General features: G+C 43.4%; 1 pseudogene; it reads left to right on the top strand.

Moving 5' to 3' along the window:
• The first annotated feature begins 2,710 nt into the window (after nt 1-2,710).
• LOC119358438 lies at nt 2,711-7,663 on the top strand (annotated as a pseudogene).
• Nucleotides 7,664-11,209: the final 3,546 nt, after the last annotated feature.

The following is an 11,209-nucleotide window of genomic DNA, read 5'->3' as shown; positions in this document are numbered from 1 at the left end:
TGGCGCATCCCAGCCTGGGTGGAGCCCTGCTCCCTAGCGCACATATTCTTCTTTTTTCTTTTATTTATATTTTTAAAAATGAAAAAAAATTCCTTAATTTTGAGAAATTTTATCACTTGTTCAATTTTTTCATGCAATGTAAAGAATTTATGTACCTAGAAAAATTAACATGACATTTAAAACAGTGTTCCTATATTTCCGAAAAAGTTCAAGACATTTTTTAAAATTCCTAAATGATGTAAAAAAATGTTTCATACCATTTAAATAATGCATGAAGTATTTTAAAAATTTTACGTGTTTCAGAAAATGTTCATGGCGTTTTTGAATTTTTTTATACAACGTAAGAAATCTGTTCACGTAATTCAAAAAATGTCTTGTACCATTAAAAAAATTATATGACATTTTTAATAAATGTTTCTACATCTCAAAAATATATTTGTGACATAGTAGAAAAATGTCCGCATTGTTTAAAAAGTCCATCAATTATAAAAAATATGAACATGCATTTCAAAAGTATTTATCATTTTTTATAAAGCAATATGTGAGAAATGCATATCATGTAAAAAATGATCAACAAGTATCCAGGAAAAAAAGTTACGCATGTGCAATGCGTACTGAAAGAAGTAGACATTTGTTGAAAAACAAGAAAGAAAACTGAAGAAGCTTCTAAAACTGAAAAAGGAGAAGACATTTGTTGAAAACAAAAGAATAAGAAAAAACTGAAGAAAAGAAGAAAAAGAAAAACCGATATGAAAAAGCCGACACAGAAATGCACAGAATAGGAAAAAACACTGAAGCTTCTAAAACCGGTCATAGAAGCTTCCCAAAAACTGAATAAAACTGATAAGAAAAAGCCGACACAGAAAATTAAAATGAGTTAACAATAAAACCGGTCATAGAAGCTTCCCAAAAACTAAAATGAGTTAACAAACACACTAAAACACATCTGATTCTGAAATGTTTTAGAACATCTTATAATTCGAAATAGAGGTAGTAGAAAATAGAGTAAAGGGCCCAAAGAAAAAAGTGGAGATTCCTAGAGAAAACCAGGTTGGGAAGAAAACCACTCGCTTAGGTGGGCTCCTTGGTTCCTATGCATCAACCCGTCACAGGCTCATTCTTTAATGCGCATCCACGCGTCACACTGGTAGCTGCGGCAGGTCACCTCCCAACGTTTTTTGTACAACAAGTAGAGTTTATTCCTCGACGATGGTCATATATCGTTTACAATAAGATGAATAATGAAGTCAGGGATTGAAGATTCTCGTAAACTAGATCTAGTGCTAAAGGATTTTTTGCCATACCATTCACACTTCATTTGCTTTATGGTAGCAATGCACAAAAGGGACTTTTGCAAAGTTCATAACAAAGTGCTTAATCTTCATGATGGTCGCCACATCCAGGCCAACATCTGCATCATGTCGTTGCACAAAATCCATGGCAAAGGTAGGTGCCCCTCCACAACGGATGCAAAATAGATGTTTGTTTGGAGTTAGCTATTTTCTTTTATTTGAAAACCCCACCATATATTAATTAACTTAAAACATTCATGCAATCACTCATTATGAAATTTGCCACGCAGTGCGTAACAGTATAAAAAAGTATACCATCAGACCTATCATCAAAACTGAGCGTTGCAATCTCGTGAGCCACCATATTAGCCCTCTTGCTAATCTTGAAGATCTTTATACCCGCCAACAGCTTAGAGGCATTCAACGCCTCCTCCTTTAGCTCCATCCGAGTTGACCTGTCAACACCCTCTCTTTCAAACACAGAAGCCAAAAAAGAACATCCAGTTTCCAAAATGATGGGCTTGTCAAGAGTGATACCAATATACAGACCGGAGTTAGCTTTTTTTCATCCAAAGCTGCTCCAAAAAGCTTAAACAAACGGAGCCTAACACACCTGGTGGACAATCACACTCCAGCCATGTTATGTGGACTTTATTAATTCAAAGTCGGACGATGCTTGCATCTACGTTCTAAAAGAAAATCACACTCGGGTCATTGGGAATTTTTTTCATAAGGCCAAAATCTACGATGTTATGTGGGCTTTATTAATTTGAAGACATACACTCATATGGCCACTATGGCAACCGCCATCCGAACACAATTGCTTTTTCCTGATGGATGTGGAGAAATGTTCCAACAACCACCAAGAAGATGTGGCATGTTTGAGGGAATACGGGAAAAAACAGAAAGCACATGGTACCAATCCCCAAATGTATCTAGTAGCAATGCTCCAACAAAAAAGATGGTCAAGAGACTCATTATGTATACAAAGTAGGCACTTTTTCTCCCCCACACATCCCCTTTGAAGGAGCACATCTCAGGTCAAAATATTCCCAATGAGTGCTAGCTAGCAGAAGGTTTTAATAAAGGGTAAATTGAGCTTCCATAGGTGCCTTTTTGGAGACACGGGATGTACACCACACAATTGCAAGTAAAATATTTCACAGAAAAAAGTCCCTTTCCTCCATGGAATCCACACACACCACCAATTCTAGGGAAAACAACAAGAATATGATTCTCAACGAGGAGCAAATTATTCAACCTTTGATATATAGCTAGCACAGTAGTGATGGACATGGCTCGATCGGATGGTCACACGCGCCAGCACAGATTGTTCCTTCCTTCCTGTTCAAAAGAAGTGTTTCGCCGCTTTGTCTATTTTAGTATCCAGGTTCCCCCCTCCTCCTCCACCACTGCATCAACCACGACGCGTTTCTTTCTCCTCCGGCCTTGGACTGGCGCCGGCGCCGGCAGATTCGGGCTCCAGACCGACTGACTCCTCGTGGGTGAGTGGCCACACCCACTCTGGATCGACTAACCGATTCAGAGCGTTGTTTGCTACTGAATCGACTGACTCATCCACAGCGTTGTTTGCTTGTGAATGGACTCAGGAATTAGGAGGTCCAAGATCGCGGGTGAATCCGGAGGGATCGATGAACAGGACGCCGACCATGCGGATCCAGCGCCGTGGGATGTTCTAGTGGCGCCACCGATCGATTGCAATCCGTAGGAGATGGATAGGGTGACCAATTTCTTCGGAGCGCGGTGGGACACGACGACGACGAGCCTCTCTGAGTCCTGCGGCAACCTATACAAGTTCCTTTTGCCCAGGTTCTGGCGTCCTGTGAGTCAACCGGATGATTGTGTTGCTGCCTTCACTAACGCAACCTCAGAGCGACGTCTTCATGATCCTGAGAGGGCACTGGTCGTGATGTATGGCGATCGACATCTATACTACCTGAATGCTGTTCCATTTTCGATTTCCGATGATGGTCCTTCTCCCCCCGCCAACACAGCCTCGACGCCGATCGATGGTGGTGTAGCACCGGCAGCAGCACTAGCACGCTCTCCGGATCCTCTTGCTCCCAGGGACCTCCTTACCCTGGAGACCATACAGGGACCTCCACACCACCTGGATGGTGATACATATTCGATTTCGGATGATGGTTCCTCTCCCTCCGTAAACACAACTTCGGATGATGGTTTCTCTCCCTCCGTAAACACAATCTCGACGCCGATCGATGGTGGTGCAGCACCGGCCCCAACACCAGCACGCTCTCCGGATCCTCATGCTCCTAGTACCCTGGAGACTGTTAGAATAAAACCGAGGCATACCGTTGATCATCCGAGGACCAAACAATCACACCAGCACGACACCGAAATTTGTTAACGAGGTTCACTGATATGGCTACATTCCCGGGGCCTGACTATGGGCGCTCCTCCCCATGACACCGCTACAATACCGCACCCGGTCGCCCTGGAGACCGGCACATACCGCCGGCTTCCCCTACGTTCTGGTGCTATTATGTTGGCATAAGTTACATCGTGTGTCTAGCCCCGCTATATATGAGAGGCCTATGATACAAGTGTTCTACTAGGACACGACTCCTATCCTATCTAAACACAATACAACTACAAGTCCAACTGTAACCTACGCTGTACAATATATTCGACGCAACTCCAACAAACTCCACCTTGCCGAATATTCTCCACCACCTTGAATCCGTCAATGCGTCAAACTTCCATGTACATTGGACTTGAGTTTATTCCGTGAGTATCGCTGCTACTCCAAAGACTCCATGTGACTCCACCTGCAACTTGTAGTCCCTTCTTTTCTTGACCACAGTCAACACTCAAGCAAAATTAAGTTCCTTTTTACTCTAGTTTGTGCTCCCAACTTTCAGAATATCCGTCAAACGCCATCACACACCGATCACCGACCTGCGTGACAGTGAACAACTCACATATTGGTGTCACATATAAGAGTTACCTGAACTCAACATCACCGCTCCTTTCTTTCTGCTTGTCTGAAACTTGAAGGAATTTCACCATTGCTTTTAGTCATCCCGAGTCAAATTCACAGTTGTCTCATCACATGTATGACCACTAGAACCCTGGCCCGTCTCCATGTCCCGTGCATACCGCATGCCTCGCCGCTATTACCGCGTTGAGCCTCTGCTGTCCCGGTTGAGTCTCAAGGGTCGCAAACCCACACCACTCAACCCCCACTGCAGAGTACCACCGATCATCACCGACCGATGACGAGTTTCACGCTTCCATCAGACCACTGGGCTCCAGTCTGAACTACGTGTCCCTCGCTTTTTCCCACTGAATAGGCTTCGACTCTCTGTCGACTTATGCCGTAGCCCCTCAATCAGCACAGAATGAAGTCCTCCAGACTTCAGCTCCACCTTCAACATGACTCCATGGTAGATGATCAGTCCATCCTTGCGCCTCATCGACTTCAAGCTCTGTGTATACACCATCTTGAATCAATCCCGCGCCATAGTCTTGTCGAAGCCACACAAGCCCTCGGGCCTGCGCCATGTGTTTCCACGCCCCAGAAGTCGGTCACCATCAGCATCACGCGCCTATGTCGTCATTGCCGATTCGACCACCGTCTTCTGTACCAACCGACATCCAAGTCGATCCGTCAGACTGTCTAGTCCGACCCAGCCGAACTTGTCCGACTACATGACACGCTCGAGGCTCCCAAATTGTTCCGCGAATTCTAATCCATCACATGTTAATTCCATCTTAGCTGAATTGACTTCCCGCAACACCTTCAAGCATCCCTGTTGTGCAACAAATTTTTCACCCTGTCTTTCATAACCCAAGGTTTTCAGTTCCGCGAACTTCTCCACCTCAAACCAGGTACCCGTTGGTGCCATCGTTCTTTGTATGACTGACCATGTGAAAAATTATCTGAGCTTTGCACGCGATGCCCCAAGTACACGAATAGAACCTCCGCGTACTACTAGCAATTCCACTAGCTCGTCTTCACGTGAAGTTGGCTCCTGTCTTGGCTCAACTCCAACGCTGCTAGCAATTGCCTTGTCAACGCCTTGCTATTTCCAATGGATGTGAATCATGTATGAGTGGATTTCCTTTGCCGATTCAATCAGCTGCTGCCTCTTTCCGTGTCGTACATGAGGACCCTGTCCTCTTTTTTTTTTTACAAAACAAATCTCGTCTGTTGCCTTGGGCACAACGCAACAGCATATCACGCCATGGTAGTTTCCATGCGCGACGCACGCGGCACGCGTGCACGTGGACCTCATACTTCCACGTTGCCCTGGCGCGGCCAACCCACGAGGACGCCTAGCTAGCGAACCCTTGCGCTTCCACTCTGCTGCCGCCACACGTCTGCTGCCATCGACCGCCTGCTCTGATCCGATCGCTGCTCGCGACGCCGATCCCGCTGACGCCGCTGAGAACCACTGCTGCGATTTATCAACCAAGCCGCTGCTTTCAATTGCTTTTTCCAATCTCATCAAGAACCACGCCGTAGCCGGTTGCATCTCAAACTCGATACTTCCTTTAGATCAACAATCTGCAGCCTCTTCATAACCTTGCTCATGATACCACTTGTTAGAATAAAACCAAGGCATACCGTTGATCATCCGAGGACCAAGTAATCACACCAGCACGACACCGAGATTTGTTAACGAGGTTCACTGATATGGCTACAGCCCTGGGCCTGACTATGGGCGCTCCTCCCTATGACACCGCTACAATAGCGCACCCGGTCGTCCTGGAGACTGGCACATACCGCCAGCTTCCCCTACGTTCTGATGCTATTATGTTGGCATAGGTTACATCGTGTGTCTAGCCCCGCTATATATGAGAGGCCTACGATACAAGTGTCCTACTAGGACACGACTCCATATTCTATCTAAACACAATACAACTACAAGTCCAACTGTAACCTACCCTGTACACTATATTCGACACAACTCTAACAGAGACCATGCTACAGGATGAGAGCTCAAGGCCGCACCACATACCGCTGCAAGAGAGATCACGGATAACTTCTCCATCGAGCGGGAACTTGGCCAAGGTGGTTTCAACGTCGTATATAAGGTAAATCATTTAAGATTATGTGCCTGTACTTCTCTTGTCTCAAACCCATCTTTGTCTGTCTCACACTCGATCCAAAAACTTGAACAGGGAGTGATGCGGAATGGGGAAACTATCACCGTGAAGAGGATCGCATCGTCGCTAATTCCAGGCCTGCACAAGCAGTTCGAGCGTGAGGTGTACCATCTTATGGTGCTGAAGCACCCAAATATAGTGCGGTGCGTAGGCTACTGCTACGAAACACATAATGCATGTTTGGAGTACAACGGGAAATACGTTTTCGCAGAGACAGCAGAGAGGTTACTTTGCTTGGAGTATATGCCCAAGGGAAGTCTCAACAAGTATCTGTCAGGTTGGTTCCAGATTTCATTTTCATTTTAGATTCTAGTTTCCCAAATTTTCTAGAAATCTTAACTGTTAAACAACTGTATTTTATACACATACTATCATAGAAAAAGAATCATAGATTTTTTCTGTCTTAGAATGATCCTCTTATGTCTACAAATGCAGATGAATCTTCTGGACTTGATTGGAGCACACGCTACAATATAATCGAGGGGGTTTACTATGGTTTGTGTCATCTTCACGAGCAAATGGAGAAGCCTATTCTTCACCTTGATCTAAAACCTTCCAACATATTGCTCGATGATGGTATGGTCCCAAAAATTTCAGACTTTGGTCTGTCAAGGCTACTTGATCAAAAACGAACTATCTGCACTTCATCTCGTGACGGAACATTGTAAGTTAATTCCACTTTTAGTACCATACATTCTACTAGTAGCCATAAGAACTATGTGTTTTTAGTGCGGTCACTTCCAACACTTCAAAGTTGTATTTGTGTTATGATTCAGTGGTTACATGGCGCCATAATTTTTAAATGGAGGTACAATTACACCAAAATCAGATATATTCAGTTTGGATGTAATAATCTTGGAGGTAGTAACAGGACACAGGGACTACCCGGACGTTACTAGAACTCCTTCAGATGAATTTACCGAGCTTGTAAGGAAATTCTTTCTCAAGTTTCCAAATGGACCTCTTTGCATTTTACCTTTTGCATCCTAACCTTTTAGATGTTTGTTCTAATTCTGCAGACTATTAGAAAATGGAGAAATGTGTTACAGAGAACGCCGGGGTACTGGTCACTAAGAATAGATTGCCAACAAATAAAGCAATGCCTCCAGGTAGGCCTACTCTATGTGAATCCTGAACGCACCAAGAGGCCTCCGGTAGCGAAGGTTGTCCGTATGCTTCGAGGATTGGAAAGTATTGACTATAGCATTTTGGAGTGAAGCGACGTAAACAACGGTCCAGGTATGATCATTTGCAAGCGCTTTCATTCTCTTGCTAGCATTGTACTTCAACATCTTTCTGGGTATCTACTATCTGAGGACCTTACATTCACAGGTGCCACAGTGAGCCGCTGCACCGACACTTGTAAGAGTGAGTGGACCGATGCTGATGATGACCTGGCGCTGATCTGCAGTATGGTGAGCCGGTGCGTCAACCCCTAGCCATCCAAGATGCCGATCATGGCTGGGGGTATTGTAGACCAGCATTGACCTGCCTGCGGCTGGCATCCTTAAGGAACCTTCCCCGGCCCTATCGTCTTAGCTCACGCTACTCGCCTTCCTCGTCATTCCCAGCAACAGATTTCCACCACCGCTAACACCGAACTCTTATACGCCATTTGCATGCTGAAGCGCGCGACGCTTAACAGTAGCCGATTTGAGGACTGGTCTGTAAATTCAATGTGGTATATTTAATCACAGTGTGTGATGCGATGCGATGCTGCTCCTGGTCTGATATGATGATACCGACTCAACCTCTGCTCTGGGTTTTCATAATGCCAGGCTGCTCTGCTTGTGTAGTGAATGGATGGTCGTTGGCACAGATAGTGTATTTGCACATCATCCAAATGCTCTCTGTTTTCCCGTTTTCTGAACCGTGGACAAGCAAGCAAGCAGTACACTGGCTCCACTGAACTATTTTGCAGGCTATGTAAGTACGCATCCCAGAACAGCAGCAGGAGGAGGATTGGGATAGTCGACACCTCGTAACTATCTGCAGTCCCGCTGTAAATTCAAACTCCACTAATATTGATAGATACTGACCACGGTCATCGGTAGCGGGCAAGTGGAGGCCAAGGTTTAGCTCGCCTTCACGTGTAGCATTGACTGACTGATCTACAGTACAACTGAGTAGTGGTGATCGCCGCACGCCCACGCCTAAGTGGTGGAGATGGATATCGTCGAATTTCTCCTGGTGGCAAAGGTTTCTCACTGTCCATCCATGCATGTGAACAGGAGTGTCGACTAGCTCAACTTTCTGCTGCATGCCAGTGTTGGTCCGAATGTGCTTCCATTTCCTAGATGGTCTGAACAATTGCCAAGAAGGAAGCTACTCGCAGCAGTCCAACATGATCTAGCATATAGTTTTCCCATTATAAGGAGGCTTAGATGGAGTAAGCAAGGAGCGAAACAGACGGAAACTTTTCCAAAGTAGACAGATAATCAGAGATTGCATCGTGGCAAGACAATTTCATCAGAAATCATATAGAGATACGATTTTCAGCACCCGGGTGCCCCTACACCCTCTATGAACAGTAAATTCAAAACAAATTCAAAGAAAATCACAGCTGACAAGCACACTCAAACACACAAGTTTTCGTGATACTTGGTCTGAAACTATCATGGCTCGAGAGAAAAGGTGATAAGCGCAACAAGAGATGATGACATCCGACTTGTAATAACACAAAAATTGTCTGGATTAGGTATTCAAAAGCATCTTGCAACATTAGAGACTTGTTTAGACTAAGGCAAGGAAGATGTTTTTGCCAACATATAAACACTGCCGACAACATTGATGTAGTGCGACAAACTCAGTGACAACTAACAACTGCAGCAGCCCTTCTTCACCTGCGGAAAACAAATGTGCTAATCTGTTACTAACATGATACAAATATAGATAAAACCTAATAGTAGCACCTAGTGGTATGTAACAGTGTATGAACAAGACATGTGTATAAACTCATGATCAGCCGAGCAACATAAAGAAGAGCTACATAACACCCCCTAAAAAAGAGCTATATCATATTACTGGCTATATATCCTCGGAAAGTCAGAATAACAATGACAATCAGCCTTTTCACACGAATTGTTCGTTGGTGGACTAGCATGATGGGACAGCTGTTTCTAATAACAAGATGGGCTACTAAAACAAAGGAAAATCTGGGCACAACATTTGGATCATTTGCATTCCATTTATGATCCGAAAGAGGATTCATTTTTTTACTTAGCATTACCACCATTTTTAATTGTTTGTCTGTGTTATTATTAGCATTGTGAGAATCCTATAGACGAATGGATGGTAGTTTGAGGGTGCATGTTACCCATCACCGGCTGCCATTTATTTTCCAAAGAGAAGAAAACATATCCAGAAGATTTTCTTACCCGTCGAACTATTTCAGCACATTAGCATATCGAATCAGACCGCCATCCTATATATTGTGCAAAATTTCAGCTCCATCACATGCACCATCAATGGATGTGCCTAAAAGCATAAGACAGACATTTAATAAAACTCCAAGAAAATGACAAATGGATATGCGAAGGCAACAGTGAGTTTGTTACAAAGATGAATTGACAAATATAAGTAAAACATAGCACTACTGTATTCATGAAACAGATAAAACCACACATGTTGCTTTTTGCAAGAAATATATTCTTTACAACAGTATATATAGCTAGCTCATACCTAAGAATTTAGCATGTAAGAAAGAAAGATATGGCATATAATTTATCTCATGTACATCCATCCCTCCTCAACTAGTGAAAAACAAAACATGCTAAAACTCGTAAACACTACAAACAAATGTGATCTTAGGTATTCAAATTAAATAAATGGAGCCTGATTAGAGAAAAAAAATGCAAAAAAGGTGTGTTACTGTCTTATGTATGTGCTAGTAACATGTTGAATGAGTTAACAATCTGACATTTGACTTCACAATATTACTCTTCTAATGTTTGTTTTTTTACCTCCCATGGATGAAGACAACTACATTGAATGATAACAGAAAGGGATGTAAGCTTGTCTATCTAGCAAACGAATAGTGAAGAGTGAAGACAACTATATTCAATGGTAACATATACTAAACAATATGGCTATAAGTTTGTCTATCTAGCAAAGGACAATTGTAACCAAGTTTAGGTTGTTAGTGCACACTTAAGAATCGCAACGAAGGTATTCGATCAACCATGTACATAACACAAGAATATTATTAGGTTACTCCTACAATATGAGGATTAAGAATGAAGAATCACCTGGTAGATAGAAACTCTTTAAAGAATGATAGTAACTATACCTACAGTCTTGACAAAGTTTCATAGACTGCATTGAATTTAGTTGAACCATATAGATAATGTCGTCTACAGATAAAAGTATTCCATCAGTATCCTCAATGCATCCCTCTATATGTCCCTCATATGCCCTCTTTCCTTCAATCTGAGGAGGGAGCCCAAGAATGTTATGCATATCCATGATCTTCAACATCTCCCATGTGGCAACACCATGGCAATTGACATTCATCTGCCACATTTGCAAGCGAGGATAAGACAATATGGCCATGCCAACAACACCATCCTCGGCCTCGATGATCCAATGGCTGCCATGGCGGAAAACATTTGTAACGGGAGGCCCATTGATCACAGTTAGGCTATGCTCATCCAAATCATACTCAAGTATGTGATCACTTATATAATTCTCTAACCAGTAAAGTGCATTACCAACAAGCGACCCAAAAACACGAAAACCCTCGAGATCGCATGAAACGATTGTTG

This window comes from Triticum dicoccoides, chromosome 2A, assembly GCF_002162155.2.
Source record: "Triticum dicoccoides isolate Atlit2015 ecotype Zavitan chromosome 2A, WEW_v2.0, whole genome shotgun sequence".
NCBI classification, from domain to species: Eukaryota; Viridiplantae; Streptophyta; class Magnoliopsida; order Poales; family Poaceae; genus Triticum; species Triticum dicoccoides.
This window is presented reverse-complemented; position numbering and strand designations above follow the sequence as displayed.